The sequence below is a fragment of the Thunnus maccoyii genome, chromosome 10 (genome assembly GCF_910596095.1).
Source record: "Thunnus maccoyii chromosome 10, fThuMac1.1, whole genome shotgun sequence".
Classification (NCBI taxonomy): domain Eukaryota; kingdom Metazoa; phylum Chordata; class Actinopteri; order Scombriformes; family Scombridae; genus Thunnus; species Thunnus maccoyii.
This window is the reverse complement of record NC_056542.1, coordinates 29,637,095-29,657,100: the sequence shown is the minus strand read 5'-3', so window position 1 is coordinate 29,657,100 and position 20,006 is coordinate 29,637,095. Positions and strand designations below refer to the sequence as shown.

General features: G+C 40.3%; 1 non-coding gene across 1 annotated transcript; it reads left to right on the top strand.

Annotated features, from left to right (window-relative positions):
* The first annotated feature begins 692 nt into the window (after positions 1-692).
* On the top strand, positions 693-793 carry LOC121906441. The gene has a single exon (XR_006098628.1). It is a non-coding gene; the product is annotated as a small nucleolar RNA U13 (small nucleolar RNA).
* The last annotated feature ends 19,213 nt before the right edge of the window (positions 794-20,006 follow it).

The following is a 20,006-nucleotide window of genomic DNA, read 5'->3' as shown; positions in this document are numbered from 1 at the left end:
CTGGTGCCAGTGGGTAAACAGGAACAAGTTGTTGAACAATTTGCTGTGGCTAACTAGTTGACAGAGTTTAGAAAGAGAAGTTTTACAAAAATGTTAAATCTGCATTAATATTTTTTTGGCCACTTGGGGGCAACACTTACTGACTAATGACAAAAGTGCTGGTAAACAATTGCCTATTTACACATTCAGCAGACATGGAGCATAATTAGCATTTATTTTGAGTTGTTTCTGGTCACATGACAAACATTAAGCTCCTTTTAGCTCTTTTAAAAGAAGATAGAAAATGCTAACTCTCCACTATGTTCTCCAGCTAGGTGCTAACTTTGTCTGTCTGCTGTTTGGTGCCGGGCAGTTAGCGTAAAGTGGGTTTTTCTGAGCTTTTTTGCTGAAAACAATGAGATGAGAGTGGAATTTGAAGGCTGTAAAATCAAAATAATGACATAAAGAGGTTAAAAAGCTAACTGCAGAGTTGGATAATAATTCTCTATGGGGGGGAAGGGGTATTATAGTAGTGCTTATTTTTGTTCATAATAAAATGAGCACTATTTGTCGCTGACTTACATTAGTATGACTGCAATGTAGATGTAGTGAGCTGCACAGTGCGAACCATGCTAGTACCACAGCTGCTCGATTACAAAATCATTATGATTGGCTGCTCCACCGGAACGTGCATCGCAATGATTTGTTGTTGCATGCTTTCAGTTCAAACAGACGATGATTGGTGCGTTCACAGACAATCCGTGAAAGGTGCTGCCTTAACCTTGTTATACTCTGCGCCTCAGCCCGTCTGAAATTGAAAAAACAAAACAAAACTGCTGTTTTACTTAAAAAATCACAAATTTTACATTGTAGGAAGCGAAGATGAAAAGTTAGCGTAAGAAAAGGCGTGTATGGCGTCAGATTGTGAGATCTGTGTCAACTGCGTAAATCTCATGCATGAGAGTTGGTAGCCCTGTCTAAAGCATATGTTGCCAGAACCAAAGTCTGACAGGGACACATGACATTCACCTGGCTGTAGAGACTGCTGGTGGATTCCAATTTTAATTTGCATAATAAAACATGGTGTAATTTGTTTAAGCTTTAGCAGCACATTTAGGTGCCCTGCTAAAAGTGACACCACCAGGTGGATAAATGCTACATGTAATTCAACATGGATTTGGGGAAAAGATTCACTGATTCACGATGATGAAGGTGCAGTTTGTGCCTGCCGTGTTTCATACAGTACACACAGGGTTCTACTCAAGCACAAGCTAATTATTGGTGATTATTTTTGCCTTCAACGTGAATAATCACCACCCAGGCCATGAGATTTGTACATTAATGCTATAATGAGCCTGGAAATTGGGCACATTAGCACATATCTGCTAAAAGCATGTGATACCCATTTTTCATCCCATTTGCTAGAAGAGCATTCTGCCAGTATGGAGTAGTATTAGTTCAGCAATAACATGAAAAAAGGGAGGGGGGGGGGGGATCATGCGCAGTAATTTCAGAGTAATTTCAGGGAGATTTTCTGACAAGTCATGCTACATTTTCTTGCATTCTCTACAGTCTCTTCCTAAACTGCGGCATTGCCAAAAGGTTTCACGCTTGATGCTTTTCTTTGCTGCATAGACACAGAAAAAAAGAAACTCATGGACAAACACTCAAGCCACCTGGGCAAAAATGAAAAGCCCAGAAACCTTGTTTGTGCAGATTGATTGTGGAGACGTATTTGGCTAATGGAATTACATGTATGAGTTGGCCTCTCCTGCTCTCTCTCTCTCTCTCTCTCTCGGCCGGTGTGTGTGTGTGTGTGTGTGTGTGTGTGTGTGCCTTCAGGCTGGTGGCTGGTGTAGAGCTGACGAAGGCCTTCCCTCTCTGGTGGGTCAGGCTAATTATTATTCTAATGGCCTCTCAGTCAGATGCAAATAGCTCTAATGGCAAAGCTAGAACTGGGGGAGGGAGGGGAGTTAAGGGGGGAACGAGGAGAGATGGAAGTGCACAAAATTAGATTTGCATTTTTGTTAGAGAAATATGTGAGTGTTCATGTGAGGAGAGGGGATGTTTTATTTGGAGTATGTGTGTGTGTGATTCCTTTGGGTCTACTTGAGGGGTTTATATTTCCCTTCAGTCTAAACTCCTCAGTTCAGTTTAGATATATTGAGAAACATATACGGTAATAACATCTGTTTACCTGTGGGATTAGTGCTTGTCAAATGTCTGAATACTGCATATCATTTGCCTGTTTCTGATACTGAGTAGTTTCTATATAATCCAAGCTTCTGAACTGTGTCTGTAGCATTAAATGTGATATGTAAAATATAGTTAAATATATCATCACCCAGTGGTGGAATGTAACTCAGTACATTTGATGAAATATTGTATATAATTACAGTTTTCATGTATTTTCATTTTATTCTACTTTATACCTCTTCGTGTGTACATTTCAGAGGTAAATGCTGAACGTTTTACTTCTCTACATTTATTAGACAGATATAATTATAGTTACACAGCAAGCACATGATCAGTTTGTAGAATACAATGCATTGTTTTTGTATTAAACTATATATAAAGTAGAACCACCACACCAGAATCCCCTAAATTACTGATAGATATAAAGGCTTGGATAGGAGTCAGGGGGTCTGCAACCATCTGGGATACAAGTTATCACATTTTTTGAGGAAAAAGTACCATTTAAACATCAAAATGATATTTAAATCTCCCATCTATGTTCAAATTTTTTGTCATTACAGTCAGAAAAAACAAAAATTACATGTTCATGTAAGGTGCCTTCTTGAAGAATGTTCTACCTCTGTTTTAGTCATTTATTTTGGACTTTACTCTGGCTTGGTGCCATTGTCTGGTCATTATTGTATTTGTTGGTTGTGCTCCACACTGCATGTAACCACGGTGATGAATCAATGAAAAATCTGAACCTTAGAAAATCCACAAAAGCTTGCCTCCATCAGCTGCAATATAAATATACTGCTTACACATAAAGGCACCAGTTATAATAATCCAGTAACATAATACATAATAATATAACCTTGATGGGAACCGCTCTGCTGCATAGTGAGCGCTTTTACTTTTGATTCCCTAAGTAGATTTTTCTGATGACACATTTATATGTTTTTAATTCAAGACCTTTACTTGTAATTGAAGTATTGTAACATTTACTTAAGCAAAGAATCCTATTCAACCACAGCCTTCACCATTATTACTGTCTAGTGCATTCTGCAATCACAGTTGAGTTTAAAGTCAGCCTTCAAAACATTGTGAGAAAAGATTATGTATTTTTTTCCACTGTAGAACGCTTACGCCTAATTATTAATTCAATTACTCACTGATGCATACGCGGCACAATGTGTGACATCTAACAGCAGTGCCGTAATTGTTGGTAGGTGGAGGGCATTGTAGGAAAATGACCTTGCCAGACTATTAAAGCTAAGAAAGATGATGTGATTTCGGCAGAACAGACCAAGGCTACTCAGAGACAAATAGATGGAGATTGCGTGGTGCATTGTTTCCATGCCCTCTAATTCCCTCATCTTCCCTAAGAACTTCCTTGTGAACCTCCCAACGGGCAACTTATTGTAGTTCTCCAAGGCCTTCTGGGTGCCAGTAAACTGTCGGTCTCACACAGAATTGTGCTATAAAATGAGATCACTGCTGAGGAATGTGAGGGTTTGGGTCATTATCATAATAAGACGACAGGGAGAGAAGGAGCTCAGCAGCACAAACTACGAACGAGACACATCTCACACCTCCTCAGCTGAGTTAAGATGTGGAATTATTTTAACGCAATGCCTGAGTCAACATTTTTAAATGATTTGATTTCAAGGTTGTTGGAAGAATGGGACAATTTCATTAGAACAACATATAGTAGGTTGGATTGCTGCTTGGTTTGTGGTATCAAACGGGTAATCGTGGAATAAAAGAGATCCAAAGCTTTTATTCTTTTTGGAAAATTTTCAAGGGCACAGATTTTTAACCCACAATTATAACCAGCACAGAATGAAAGCCTATTTAACTGGCTTTTGAAGTGTCTTTTATCCAGAAATTCTCATTTATCATATAAATAAATGACAAATGCATTTTGATCATGTTTATTTCAACAGGTTTTTGCTTCTTTTTTTTTTTTTGTAGAATTCTAATCACTCAATTTAAAAGGCGGAATTTTAAAAATGATCATTAATGTGGAGGAGTCATAAAAGTGATTTAATTGAATTCATTTTCACTGTTGGTAATTATGTCAGTGAATTGATGGCTGCTCAACTCTGCACCTGCATTTTGTATTTTCATAATTTTTACCGCCTGAAAAAACACATTATTTTGTTGATTTAATCAAAGGCTGAATTTAAATGCAGGATTAAAAATTGCACATTGATCAGCCTTTGAAGTTTTTCTCTGAAGTAAGTACCCATATTCACCTCAGTTGATGATTTTCATTATCGTTTAATCTGACGATTATTTTCTCAATTAATCGTTTGGTGTATAAAATGTCAGAAAATGCTACTGACAGTTTCCTGAAGCCTGAGGTGCTGTCTTTAAATCGCTCGACTAATAGTACAAAATCTAAAGATATTCAATTTATAACTGCATGAAACAAATAAAAGCAAACAAACCTCACATTTGAGAAGCAGCTCATTGATTGGCTGTCGATTAATCGATTGGTTGCTGGAGCTTTAGTGTAAAATGTGTTTGCCATTAGATTCCCAGTAACCATGGTGAGATGGAGTACGGGAAGCAGCATTCCATTAGGGAGCGGTATGGGAAGCTCTCGCCACAGAGAGACGATTGTTTATTCAAGTTTAGGCCAATACGGGATGAGCTTTAGAAAAGAAGACTGGAGAGGAAGGAAGAGGAGAGATATAAGGAAGGGTGGAGAATAAAAAGTAGAAAAGTTTAATGAGTTTCTGAGCGATGGGGAAGAACGATAGCAACAGTGTGTGATGGAGGAGAGAGCTGTATGAGTAACCAAATATCAGAGCAGCCAGTTTTGGTTTCACATCAAGTCCTCTCACAGCTTGCCATCCTTAAGTAAAAAGCATATCTCCCTCTGCCAGCTCCTCACCATTGAACTTTCTGTGGCAGAATTCAAGTCCCCAGGCTGTGACAGCTGTGGGCCCTGAAGTGGCGTTTCCCAGAGAGCCAGCCAAACATTCCTCCCTGCTTTGTGACTTACAATGAGCACAATAACTTTAGCAACAGCACGGCACTCAGCCGATGAGAGGAAGAGGAGAAGTGGTGGCTTGTTTTCTGAGAGTGTCAATTATCTGGCCGGCTATAGCTTGCTCTGCTTTTTTTTTTTTTTTTCTCCCGCTCTTGCTCTCTCTCCCTTTCCTTTCCTTTCTTTCTACCGCTTTCCCTTTTCGCTTTGACCGCATTGCCTCACATTTGAGAAACATTATATGGTTTGAAATACAACACTTTCCACTTTGTCATGTGCTTGGCAGCGCTGCCCACGCATTGTGTAGGAGCTTAATTTCCATCCACTCTCTTCTTAAGTGCAGCTCAATTCATCTGGAGAGGATGTTAAGGCTTGCTCTGAGAGTTGAAAGAATACTACTAAATGAGCGCTGACAAAGACCAGCGCTGTGACAACAGAACCTGCTCTATAGAAAGAGACTTCAAACTGTTTCTCCGTTTTTATTGCCTTGACTGGGTGTCAGCCAGCGCTGTCACGCACATCCTGTTCCCCCTCTTCAGATCACATATCAAGCCAAACCATATTTTCTCCTATTCTGACTGGCTTTGAAATGTCACATCCATCCTATCAGCGCAGGATGCATTATACCGACACACACACCTCGCTACGCAAAGGCACTGATGCCCTCAACGCCTGATTAATGCATAAAAGCCTGTTTTCCTTTTTCTTATCATCATTCCTTTGTTCATATGACCTCCTGAGATGACCCTCACACAGTGTGCACATCTCTATTCGGATATTTAGGCCTCGCCTCATAAAAACAACTCGGCCTTTTGTGCAGAATCCAGCCTTTATACCTGCAGCGTGCTAATTCGTCTCCGGGTAACAGGCCTTTTAGAAAGCACGAGGCAGAGCGCTAGGCAATTTATTAGTCTAATTTAAAATGTCTGTCAGCAAAACGCTATGGGAGGCGGTAACTGGCTCCATGATGACAGCGCTGTGAATGGAGAATGTCATGTTATAAAGTGGATACATACAGCCACTGTTTATTATGCTAGGTTTAGGACCGTGACCTGTGGGAGGCGGGGGCTCGTATATACAAATTCATACAGATATAAAAACACACACAAACACACACACGCCATCTGAGTGGATTGATCACTAGAGACTCATTTATTATCCAGTGCATTCTGACCTGACCTGAACTAGAATTGGCCTCATACACATTCTCTCCATTTAGTGCATGTGTGTGTGTGTGTAGCAGCAATTCTGTGAAAGCACCAGTGTCCTTCTGTGATGACTCAGTGCTTGGCAGGGATCTGCGCTGTCAGAAAGTGACTCCACAATACTGTGGTATCACCTTTCTAACATTCACCTCTTATTTCTGGACAGCTGTGTACATTTTTATTTCTCTCTCTGGCAGGCTTGCCTTTTGACCTGATTGTGGTTGGAACTACTGTGTCAGGAGTGAGGACATATTGGTGCTCTAGCTGATGGGGAAAGACACAGAAAGAGGAACTGGAGTTTAAAAGGATTTGTCCTTGTGAGTGAATGCCAGGAAAACCATTAGGATAAATATTAGATGCGTTGCATACGGTGCATCAGTGTGGAGAAGCATACAGTAATCAGTAGAATCCTCCATCGTTTATCCAATTTATGGAAAAATGGTGATTGATTTATCTAACTCCAATCCACATGTTTTCTCCCCACAGTAAATTCCCATTTGCAAGGTTTTTTAAAAATGAGATATTAAATGTTCCTGAGCATAGATAATTCAACCACACTATAGGCTTAAGTTATGACCCTCAGGTTTGATTATTTAAACTTTTTTCCCCCATTAGTTCAACGTGATCTCATGGGATGATGTATAAATAGCACTAAGCCACTTTAAAGAAATTTTGCCTGTCATTTCTATGCATTTTAAGCTTTTCACATGTCAATTATTGCCTTTGGTTAGGTTTAGGCACAAAACCACTTGATTAGGGCTAGGGAGAGATCATGGTTTGGGTTGAAATGATCAGTAAAATGTGGTAAAATGTCCCGATGTGACGGTAAAGATGTCTGGTGGGTGGTCTTGAACAGTGCTCTCCTGCTGCTTTAGCAACCTTTTGCCAGCAAACTATCTAGCCAACCACCCAAATCGTCTCCTCCTAAAAAGCTAAAATCAATTTGTAAAAGAAAATAAAGTCTCACTATATCGACATCATCTGAGATGTGTCTCTTTCCTGTCACTCAAACCTAACTATAGGCTGCTTTTGGCAACTGAATTTATGACCTAAATGGCACGAAATGACAAAGCAAAAAATGCATAGTGATAAAATGATTTAAGAAATTGGCATGTAATTAATACAGCATTTGGTGAGACCAGGCTGGTCAGTTTGGTATGGAAGGTGGCTTTAAATACTAAGATAGCCTCAACTGTCGTGGTTATAGTAAAGAAGCCAGGTAGAGGTGTGAATCAGAGTTGTACCATATTCAAATGAACAAAACACTGTGCCGTAACTACTGAATTTATCCAAAATTGGCCCAGAATCTGAAAATGAAGTGATTTAAGCTTTAAGCTGAATGAAGCTTCTGCTCCAGTGTTAATTTTAGCATTGAAAACAGCCCCGCATTAAAATAACGCTGGGGGCTGTACAATGAAATATAATCCAGTCGGAGCTACAGATTAATGCGTTTATCAGATGCTAAGCAGTTTATAATATTCACAGACAGGATTTTACAACTCTGGAAAGTCATCGCGGTGGCTACAATTTTACAATTTTACCTTTCATTGTGACAATCATGAAGTAAACAGTAGAAATACAGTGTTCACATTACAAAGTAATCTACCAGGAATGTGAGCTTGCATATACGTATGTAATAGCTGAAAGCTTGCCAGATGATGTCACGTTTCAGCAAAAGTTGAGCCTTTTTGCACTTTTTTGCAGGGTGCATCTGTGTTGGCACCCCGCTGGCTCCATCCAAATGAATGAGAGGGTTGCGTTTTTTCATGCAGGGTTAAATTTGGTCTGAAAGTCTTTTGGTGAAGATGTATATTAGGTCTGTCACTTGATTTTTGTTAGTTTTAGTCTTGTTAGTGGCATTTTAGTCTCATTTTTTTATCATGCATTTTTCATTTTTATGTCGTCATAGCATTTTAAGGCTGCAGCTGTCACCAACTTTGTTGTTTACAGTTACCATGGTTACAAGTGTTGTTGTGGTCTATCGTGAGGTTAGTGGAAAAGCCACTGACTGTTCACCCACAGAGTCCATGTCACTCTACTCTGCTAAGAGACCATTTCTCCTCATTAAGTCCAGTGTTCATTTCCAGACTCCATCTGTTTGAAGAGAACAGTTCACTCTGATTCCTGCTCACCTTACCACAGCAATATGCTTTCAACAGCATGACCATTAAGAATCTGGATTTACTGTCTTGGTTTAGCTTGAGAGGAGAAGCTAAAACGTTCAATAGTTACACGATCCAAGTCTTGAAATGCTCCAACTGTTAGTCACCTAATGTTGTTGCAAAAATGAATGAGAATTTTATTTCCTGGAAACCTGGACGCCTGAAATACAGTGACTACTCCCACTTTGAACATTTTTTTAATATAAATTTCTCCTAGCAGTGCAACAAGAAAGTCATGTATTTCTTATCAAATAAATACAATATTTTTAATTAGTGTGAGCCCCTGTCCTCCTAGTTATTAGTGTGTCTGCTACCAGCCTGTGCCTCCCCACTGCTGTGCATTTTCAAACTTGCTCAAGGATGCATCAATGCCGACATGGTTGTCCTGCATGGGCATCTGTGCTGGTTGGCTGGCCAGGAGTGTGTACATGACGGTGGGTGTGTAAATACACTGTATGTCTGTGTGTAGCTCTCCCTTTCAGCTGGTGGGTGGCAGGGCTGAGCAGGACCAGCTGGCCAGCTGTACAGGGCACCACGGTGCCCTCTGACCCCCGGCCGGTGGGGGATCCAGGCTGACGGTGGCACGGCCATAAATCCACGGACACAGAGCATGTGGAGGCATTCAGGAGGCAGACATATCACCTGCTGCCTGCCGGCACGCCGCCTCCCTCACTGCCCTCCTCCGCTGCAGCGCCTTTGCTCTCTGTCAAGTGCGAATTGTTCCCATGGAAATAGAGAGAAACACAGAGCTTTTATTAAACGGGAGAGTTTTAAACAATAGAGTTCAGATTGTTGGAGTCAGACTGTGTCTTCTGCTAATACAACGTTTTCTACACACTCGTGGTTTAAACACAGGTTTCAGTCTAATGTTTTAATGTTCTATCCCTGAAAAATTACCATCTTTTGTCCCCCACAGTGAAACCTCAATGACAGAGCAACAAACCAATACAAAAAAAAACTCAACAAAAAACATCAACAAATGGAAACAGAGGAACAAATGAGCAAACACCCCCCATGAATTGCACTTCTATTTGTCAATGTGTCACATACAAATCCAAGACTCTGCTGATTGGATTTTGATGAAACTTGGGATAATGATGCATCTCAGCATTCCAGCACTTTCCAAATTATCTTTATTTCACACACTATTGACTGGATTTTGATAAAACTAAAAAAAAACCCACATGTCTCACCATTTCACTCCAGTTATTTCAAAATGATATACTGATCGCTGTAAAAATAACAATATAAATACAATGAAGAAAAAGTAACCATCTCACTTGTAAAAAATGATGTCTTTCCATTTGGATGCAAAACGGTAGACTGCAAAACAACGTAGGCTGCCAGAACCATGCAAAAGAAAACATTAAATGCCCACATGTCAGCTGCCCTGCTCATTACATGACATTTCAGAGAGCATCCCTGAAATGACTTGTCTAATTCTGGTATTTGGAGGAGTAAACAAACACAACGCTGTGTAATTACAGGCTTAATTAACTCAAGTGCTTGACTGGAAGACGGGGACAGAGAGACCAGAGGCAGAGAAGTCCTCCTCTCCATTGATTCCCAATCAGCACACAGGGGGTAGCTCAGAGTGACTGTGTAAATGCCAGATGAACTTTTCTGTCTTTGTTTTACTTTTGTGTGTTTCCTGCTCGAAATAACACCCATTTTGGACATCTAAGACACATTAGTAAGTTATTAATACCAGCCTTGTCACTCAGTCAGTTAGCTTGTGTACAATTATCATGCAAAGGCAGCAGAGTGGCTAACAGTATGGCAAAGACCTGTATATGTTCAGTCCTCCTGACAGGAAGTATTCATCCTGATAAAGTGCCTTTAAGAAACAAATTCCCTACCAGTTCCCTGTGATCCTCCCCAGGCAGTGTCCCTGTCCACAGCCAACTTAGAGAAAGGTTGATACTATATCTGAAAAACGTGGACACTACATAAGGGTCTGGATCTAGGTGTACACTAACCCTTAATAACTGACATGTTAGTAGAAAAACAAAATGAACCACATAGCCACATGGTGTAGTAGAAGCTTTGCAGATGTAGTCAAAGAGGGAGGATCTGTGGTATATTTGGTATATTTAAAGATCCTCTTGAGACATGTATTAAAACATCTAAACATACTCTGCTTGGAGTAGGCTAAAATCCTTAAAATGGCATCTATTCCTTCTCCCTCATTAAAATTCCAGAATCTATGACTATGCAAATATTTTTCATTTCAGAAGTTTAACTGCTGGACACAAGATGTCTCCTACTTCACTGTAAAGTCCATTCTCAGTGTTTGTGCTCTGGAAGCTTCAAGTTTCCACATCACACTTGTGTAAGTTGAATATTGGACCAGGATTGTCTCCAAACTTGTGATTCAAACTTGTGATGTCACAAATCATGCTTGTAACCCCCCCCCCCCCCCCCCCCCCCCCTTGAAATCAGATTTGCAGTGAGTGTCACAGCCTGGCTCTAGACTGTGGCAAAAAAGGGAAGTCACACGGGTATTCAATAGTACACTGTGCTCAGGTGTGTCCCATCCTGCTAATCAGTGTGTGCTCAGGAACCTGCCCCTGCAGACAGAGAACACAGCAACAAGGAGTGCAAAGCAGAGGGGCTGTCACAGTGAGCACACAGAAACGTCCCACTTTCAGTAGATCAATGTGAAAACAGCCTTCTAGTGTCAAACTCTGTAAACACATCATTCTGCACAGTGAAGCTCAAACATCTAACTGTACGGACGAGAAGAAAAACACATTTTTGAGTGAGGGGTTCTTTAAATAATGGCTAAATATAACAGCCAGCTTAGAGAAAGGTTGATGCTATACCTTAAAAACATATGCATTAAACATTTGTGTAAAAGTGAATAAATAAATTAGCTAGATTTGTTTCCTGATTTATGGTGTCTGTTACAGTAATGCTTCATTGAACAAGTCTGTAATTTCCTAATAATTTTGTTGGAGGTTTCCTGGATAGAACTATTTGGTAATAATTATGGGAAAAATAGGAAATTCTTTGAAAGAAAAGGCTGACAAAAAACAAGTTACTATTTAGTCATTCTCAATTTATGATCACTGTATTCTCCATATTTCTTAATAGTATGCTTGCCTATTGACAAATATCACATTTCACAAGAACTGTTAAGTTAATGCTAGTGATTACTCAAAACTACTTCATTGGAACGCTGTCTCTATTTCCCAAGAATTCTATGTTTTTTCTGGGAAACTTCCTGGGAAATCATTAGGAAATTGAAAATGAAGCGTTATCTAAACTGCTTTTCCTGAGTAAACAGACTGGTCTTTGACTCTGGCTTTACTACTCTGGTATTCCACTACATTAACTAAGTACAGAAACTACTATCAGTGTTAACATGCAACTACCAGCCACTACCTACATAGCCAAATAATGTCAGTCAGATGTGCCTATACAAGACACATAATACACCGACATAAATGATGAATGTCAGCAAACGCTCCACATGAACTGACTGTGTATTTTATAGAGTGTAATTTTAGAAACCAGTCTGATGCTCTGAGCCATTTATGCTGCAAACATCCAGTATGTCTGTCAGAAGGAGTTTTCCACCAATACAGGCCCCTTTTTTCAATTAAAGTTTGGTTCAGTATAACAGGGTTGTTCTGCACCTTTAATAATCCATTTCCCATGGTTGGAATCAATAATATTTGTTTCTGGATGTGCTGAGAGTATCCTGCAGGGGTCTTAGACCTTTTGGAGGCAGATATTTTGTCATAGTGGGGAAAGCACAGGTGTAACTAGTAATTTTAACGATGCCTCTGTACCATTTAAAAGTCCCAAGTCATTCATGTTATTAATTACAACTGCTATAACATGTCAAAATGACTGCAATGAAAAATATTCAGATTTTATACCTTGATGCCTGATTACTAAACGGTGTGTATTCAGCCTTTAACCTTGTTATTTCTCTTTGAACACACTTACACCTGGCACTTAAGTTTCAACACAGGCGGACTGTACAAGGCTGCATCTGTTTGTATCGGCTAAGCAGGCCTCACATACACACACACACACACACACAGCAGCACCTAAGTCAACAGAGTGGGTGACAGAGAGACGGGCTATTGCCCACTAGCTCAGAGTCATTGAGTCTAGACTCCAGATGTTGTGAGAACATAACCCAGCACACACCCACCCACTCACCCACCTACACACCTACAAACACACACACACACACACACACACACACACACACACACACACACACACACACACACACACACACAGTGAATATACCGAGCATGCTCAGTCGAGCCTGTCTTCATGAGGCAGCATCCCTGCCAGATGTCATTGAGTGTTGATAGACTCTCACCACTGTTGGAAACCAGTGTATGTGGGAGTGTTTGTATTTATGTGTGTGTGTGTGTGTGTGTTAGTGCACATTGATTTTGTGCCACCAAATTCATGTGTGCACTATTTAAATGTGTTTTCCCGCATGTTTGTGTGTGTGTGTGTGTGTGTGTGTGTGTGTGTACAGTACATATAAAGCAGAGCCATGGAGCAGCTTGAGAACAGTAGCACCACACAGCAGGAGACGGTGCAGACAGGGCTGCTCTGTTTGACGAGGTGCTAAATGTTTGTTGTTCTTTTGAATGTCTAATTTGTTGCCATAACATATGCATGTCTTCAGCTGCTGAGTGATGATTATGAACAGAAAACTGTGCAAGACTGTATTCTGTCATTACAAAGACTGCAATTATTCTCAACTTTTAGCAGCTCCACAGCAGGGATCTATGAACTTATAGACAGTGACTGATTGATAGGCGGCTGCTTTGACTCCAATACACACACGTATGATGGTTTTCACTGACACGTAGTGGCATCAAACAATCAGTGTCTTCATTTATCACTCACAGGGGCCGTCATTTGTCTTTATTTGTAAAATGTTTGCAGTACTGCTGTCCCAAATGTGTCATATACAGAACTAGATGTTCTATCCAGACAATACCCCTTCCTGTATGTATATAAGATAATAAAATATCACATGATACATATGCAACCCAGTACATTTCCAGGAAACACACTTATTTGTTTTCTTTCCAAGAGTGAGATGAGAAGATCAATATCAATCTGCTGTCTGTGCCTCAGGAGCAAAGGTGGAGTCAACACTTAGTTTGGCACAAAGACTGCAAGCAGGGGGCAACAGTTGACCTGGTTCTGTTCAATGTTCAAAAAAACACCTAACAGCACCTCTAAAATTCACTAATTAACATGTTGTATCTTGTTGGCTTAACCTCTACTGTAAAAACGACAACTTGTGATTTTGGGGGAGTTTTGTTTTTGGAGCTATTTCAACATTTGGCAACCAATCAAAATCCGGCGGCTACATCACCAACAATACAACTCGACTGCCAAGAGTTTTGTTTGAGATTCAGATGTGTTATGGTAGTAGCGGCTAATGTAGCCTGGAGCTGCTAGCCTCCAGCAGAGATGAGGAGCGGGCTACATAGGTCTGGTAACCTTCTGTCTTACTCTACGCCCCCAGATTTTTTTTTCATTTTCAAATTTTTTAAACTTTTAGTCTTCAGCCCCAACTCAAGTGACATCACCTGAGTCAATTCATCAGATTTTGTGTAGCTCCCTCTGGAGCCACAAAAGATTTATACAACTTTCATATATGCAGTAGTACTCCCCAAAACCTGGAAGCAGACTTTGATGCATAAAATTGGAACTCCCTTTTCAGTATTTTTGTTTGTATTTCCAACATTTGCATGGTTACGTCAAATATTACATGATTAAAACTCAACTGATATAGCCATTTTCACACAGTCTGATTTGGTGAGAAGGGATTATTGCAGAATGAAAGATAACAAAGAATAAAAATTCATATTTATTCTGGAGAATAGCTCTTAGTGCCTCAGTAAGCACTGCACTATAAAAACATTCTGAAAGTTTTTTTTTCTCAAACCTCAGAGTCAATGATTTTTGTTTCATTTTTGGCAAACACAGATTTAGTCCTTTCTTGATCATGCTTTTACTATTATAAAAAAAAGAATCACCAGACAAGTCCATTCATGACAGCTGGGGCTACATTATGCAGTGTAAATGCCAGGAACACATCATACTTCTCTGGAAACTGATGAATTCAATTAACTTTCGTTTCAAGCTATTAAGCGAAATGGCTTTTCTTTGAGATTAAAAAACAAAACCATCATCATAATGTATCTGAAAAGCCACTGAACTACAAATTGCTTTTGTTAAAGTCTTTCAGGTTTGGCGTTCAGCTTGATTGACTTGCAGCTAAATTGACCTCGACCCTGATGTATACTAACAAAGGCATACTGGACTGTCCGTGTTTGGACAATGACTGATAATGGTGTCAACAAGAGACATGAAGGATCACAGCTGCATCTGCAGCTATGTTGACCTAACAGCACACAGCCAGCCAGCCAAGCAGGCATACACACACACACACACACACACACACACGCAGGAGGTGTTGTTGTCTGGGCTCCACTACAGTCCATCTGTTGTCCAGTCAGGAGGTGAACCTGGGAGGGGGTGAACCTCAGAGGAAACACTCCCAGTATTGCTCATGTCCAACAGCAGGAGGTGGGGTGTGTGTGATGGTTGAGGAAAGCCTTGTACCGAGACCTGAATTCTAACCTGGGCCTCGCTAACTTTGCCTGGTTGTGACTTTGGATAGCTCTGACCTACTTCCCGGACTTTCCTGAACAAGTTGTGTGTGACTCAGCCGGGCAAATCCCACACACTTAGTTATGTGCTGTAATTTTTATCTTACTTTTGACTTGACCCTGCTCTCATCTTGTTTGTTTATAGATCAAAATCATAATGAGAACCACAAACACACACACTCACAGTTAAGGCGTAAACAGTTGACCATGTCTGACCATCAACGTCCACACTTGCTGTGACCTTGTGACTTCCTCCAGAACATGCACCCTATGTGAATGTTTATCAGTGGGATAAGCTGCATCTTCATGTGAGCGTGTCCATAAATTATAGTGAGCAGATGTTTAAGATGCATGTCTGATAAAGTTTTTCTGATCCTGCTGTGTGTCACCATCTATCCCATTGTGAATAGGGGGGGCGTAATTGAGCTGTCAAAGGTCTACGACCTCAGCGGGGTGTCACTACATGGTCTATTAAGACGCTCTCAGAGGATCACAAAAGCAATTGATTAGGCATTAAGCTCACATTCACAACAAACCACTGAAAAGCCAAAAGTATGTGAGGAATGCAGGGCTGGTGTGAACTCTAACATTACATTGAAGATCAGGAATTATTGCAGGCCCCTCCACTGAGTTTAGCTGTGACAAAAAAAATCCCAATATGGTCGCATAAAGCACCACCTGCTCATGGTATAAGTGAAAAATGTGTCTTCTTTGTCCATTACTCTTTAATTGTTACCCTCTCTCTTGTTGTTAGTGTGACTGCATGAGTCTCTGGTATGTGTGAACAACCCAAACTCTTTTAATAATTATGTTTTTATAAAACTAATTTGCAATTAAAAAATAAAGTTTTTAGGAACATTTAATGCCCCCTGGGCTGTGTTTTTATCAGCATAACAAGGTAATGGTTATACTGAACTTGTCTGCAACAATATTTGTTGTTAAACTGTGGCATCTGAAGCATGATTAATGTTTTCATGGTTAGGTTTAGACAACTCAAAGCACTTGGTCAAGGTTAGCGAAGGATCGTGGTTGAATATTAAAAAAGTCAACAATGACTTAAAGAAAGTGATGCAACTTTTTAACCAAAACCACTGTTTTTTCATAACCTTAATCAGGCGTTTTAGTAGCTTAAACCTAACATCACAGGGACACAGTACGTTATCCTCAGACAAGGTCCTGTGCTCTATACAGTAACCATCAAGCCCAACCTCCTTCATTTCAGGTTTCTGTGATTCTGCAAAGTCCTGGATTGTGTTCTGTAGCGAAAAAAAAATTGTTTTGTTCCATGCTGATGGTTTAAAATGATTTTTCTGTAAAATCTGTGCCTGTCAATCACAGTGTAGTTCATGTTAGGGAAAGATCAAAAAACATGACAAATAAACAATAGTTAAGGCATGGTTACGGCTGGCCAACTAAAGCCCTTGGTTACGGTTGGAAAAGATTGCAGTCTTGGTTGATTATTAGAAAAGTCAATGGTGAGCATGAGAAGGGGCGTCTTCATTTTTCAATATTTAAGGTTCTATTTGTAAGAATTATGAAGCAATTTATTTTCTACGAAAATCCAACAGATGTTGCGTTTTTGCATGCTCCTGATTGCCTTGCCTCTCTCCCACTGACTTCAACAAATGACTGGCACCCACCACAACAAAAATGGTGCTAACTGAGTAGAAACACCTTGCAAATATTAGCTCTCCAGCTAATGTGACAGCTAGCTGCCTCCGTCAACCACTACACATTTCACATCAAAACACCCCCACAATGACAATTCGCCCACTACCGAGCACACACAGCTAAAACAACATTATTTCCTCAACAAAGGAGCAGAAAGCTCCAGAGCGATAGCAGAACAGAGCTTACCCCTTTTGTTTTTTCTGTTGGTGGTCCAAAGGTGGTAATAAGCACACATCTCACAACATAACTGCAGCGTGTTGCTCCCTGGCCACAGCTCACTGAGCCCACCGGTGTTTGGTAAACACAACTGGTAAAAAAAAAGTTGGCGGTTTGTAGGTTGGGTCAGGTTCGGGTGGTTGATGAACACATAGTTTTCGGGTTGGGCGGTGTGGACAGCCACAGCACAACATCAGCTTCTGTGTGTGTGGGTGAGTGCATGTACAGCAGGGGGTGAGGGACTGACTGGGAGTGGGAGATAGTTTGCTGAAACACGGTGCAAAACACAATGTTAGAGATCTTTTATGTTATTATGAGAAGTGTAAACGAGGAAAAAGACATCACCAGCTACTTACTCCAAGAGTGAGCAACAGGATGCTGACTGCAGCTCGCTTAACGACCACCAGTGTCACTTATGAGAAGGAATTTCTGATTCATATGTATAGAACCTTTAATCAAAGCCATGATCTTTTCTAACCGAAGTGTTTTAGTAACAGTGGCATAGCCAGAGACTGGATATGAATGACATATACAAGTGGCCCAGATCTGATATGAAAAAATCAGATTTGAATCACTTGGAGGCAAAAAATAATTGGATTTGGGCCACTTCAGCATGTAATGTAAACGTAACCAAAGTGTTGCTGGAAGCTTGATGTGACACAACAACTACTTGTGGTCTCGGTCACTAACCAGACAGTAAGCTAACGAAGTAAATTAAAGGGAACATATTTGAATCATCCGTTCCTGTCTCACAACTGAGTACAAATCCTGAAGCATCTCTTTTCTGGAGCAGTTTATATTCCAGCAGAGTGGGGTTGAATAAAATTGGATATTACAATGCAACTAATATGCATACTCCATTTTGGACGCTCTGGGTTGAGCAAAGGCAAGAAAGCAAGTGAATTTGCATGTTTCACCAAAGCTGAAGTTGATGGAAATTCCACGTAGATTTACTTTGTGCCTTTGTGACCAACTGAAAGCGATACTACTGAAATTAATTGGTTTAGGTAGAAAATGTTGCTGTCATAAACACTGGTCTGACCACGACCTTATACACCAAACAACCCATTCATGTAATTTCTGTGCAGTATGAGGATCTCACATACTCTGGATTGGAAAATATTTTTTAAAATGTCAGCAATTACGTGTCCTCCAAAACATATTTTGCAAAGAAAATAATAGGATCCAAATGTATTTTGTGGGGTTGGTGTGAATGCTTTTGCCAACGAGTTCATTGTGATTCAGATTCTATGAATTGTCAATGTGAGTAATGAACAATGGTAAGAGAACCATGCAGGCGTGGCACATGGTTGAGATGGGATACCCTCTACACTCAAAGTCCTCTTCGCTCTATTGGCTTCCACCTTCATTTAATCCATCATCAACTCTTCTCCCCCTCCACCAGCCATCTCCTCATCCCTCCATCTCAATAAATGATCTTCTCTGTCCTTGGTCTCCACCCTACTTTGCTCCATCCACCTCCATGTCCACTCTCCCCTCTTTCTCACTCAGACCTCCGTCCTCTCACCGTTGCCTTTCCCTCCAGCCTCTCTGGGCTGTGTCGACACATCTCACCTCCCCACCTTGTCTCCTTCCCATTAACTTTGGAGCAGATGGCAGGGCCCTGCTCTCTCTGTGTGAGCTTGACTGACAGGGGCTGGTCATCAACCTCCATAGACGACCAGTCATATGCCGCTCCGCTCCGTCTCTCCTCTTCATCGTCCTGTCCTTTAACTCTCCTCTTCCATGTTCTCCTCCAAACCTCCTCTGCTCTTCAATATTTCTCCTTGCTTTATTTTCACCTACCCTGCTTCTTTTCCTCTTCTGCCTCTACCTTTCTCCAAGTATTCTTCTTCCTCTCTTCTTGCAACCTCCTCCCCGTATCTAGCAGGAGAGTGCTTATATATTTGCTTTTAAAAAAGTAGTTTGACATTTTGGGAAACACACTTATTCCCTTTCTTGTCGAGAGTTAGATGGGAAGATTGATACCACTCTCAAATCTGTCAAAATGAAGCTACAGCTTAGCTTAACATAAAGAAAACAGGGAGAAAGCTGGCCTGGCTTTTTTCAAATGTTAAAAAATATATTATATATAGATGTATATATATATAGATATAGATATGTCACTATAGCACATCTAATTTTCACTAATTAGCAAGTTATATCTCATTCATTAAATCTATGTAAAAGTGAAGTTTAAAAACGGCAAAATGAGGTTTTACGGAGGGTTATGAGCTGGATATCTTGGCTGGAATCAGTTGCCAGGCAACCAGTGGAGACTCAAAAAAGTTACTTTCTTCTTACTTAGTTGCTCTATATGCCCACAGTGAAATAATAAAACTGGGGCCTTTGATCAGTCATTATTGGTACAGTTAATAAGTTAACAACATTTAGGAAGCTTTAGATTTGTGAGGTTTGAACAGTTGCCTATAGAAAAGATGCTTCACAAAGTCTGAAAAAGAAACATAAAAGACTTGAAGCATAAAATACACGGGGTGTCTCATAGGCTGTGTCTGAAATCACTTCCTGTACACACATATATATATAGTGTACTATATAGTAAATAGGGAGTGATTACAGACACAGCCAAAGCATCTGTCAGAGTTGGTTTGGATTGAAACATTTGATAAAATCTGTTCTGCTTCAAAAAACACATCCACTGTAGACTGGACTTGTCCACTATTACCTATCACAAGTGGTAGTGGCAATATCCTTGAGTGTCACCGTGTTTTGTTATGTTTTTGTTGTACACAATCAGAATTTCACAAGGCAACTCTGTCTCCTAGAAATTGCATTCATATGTGACTAAATTGCAACAGCAAATACGTTTTGCTAGAAACGTAATGCTGGCTGAATTACATTTTCTCTCAACACAATGAGAAATTGCTGTTAATGTTTGGCAAGTTGCAGAAATGTTGATACTGAACATGTG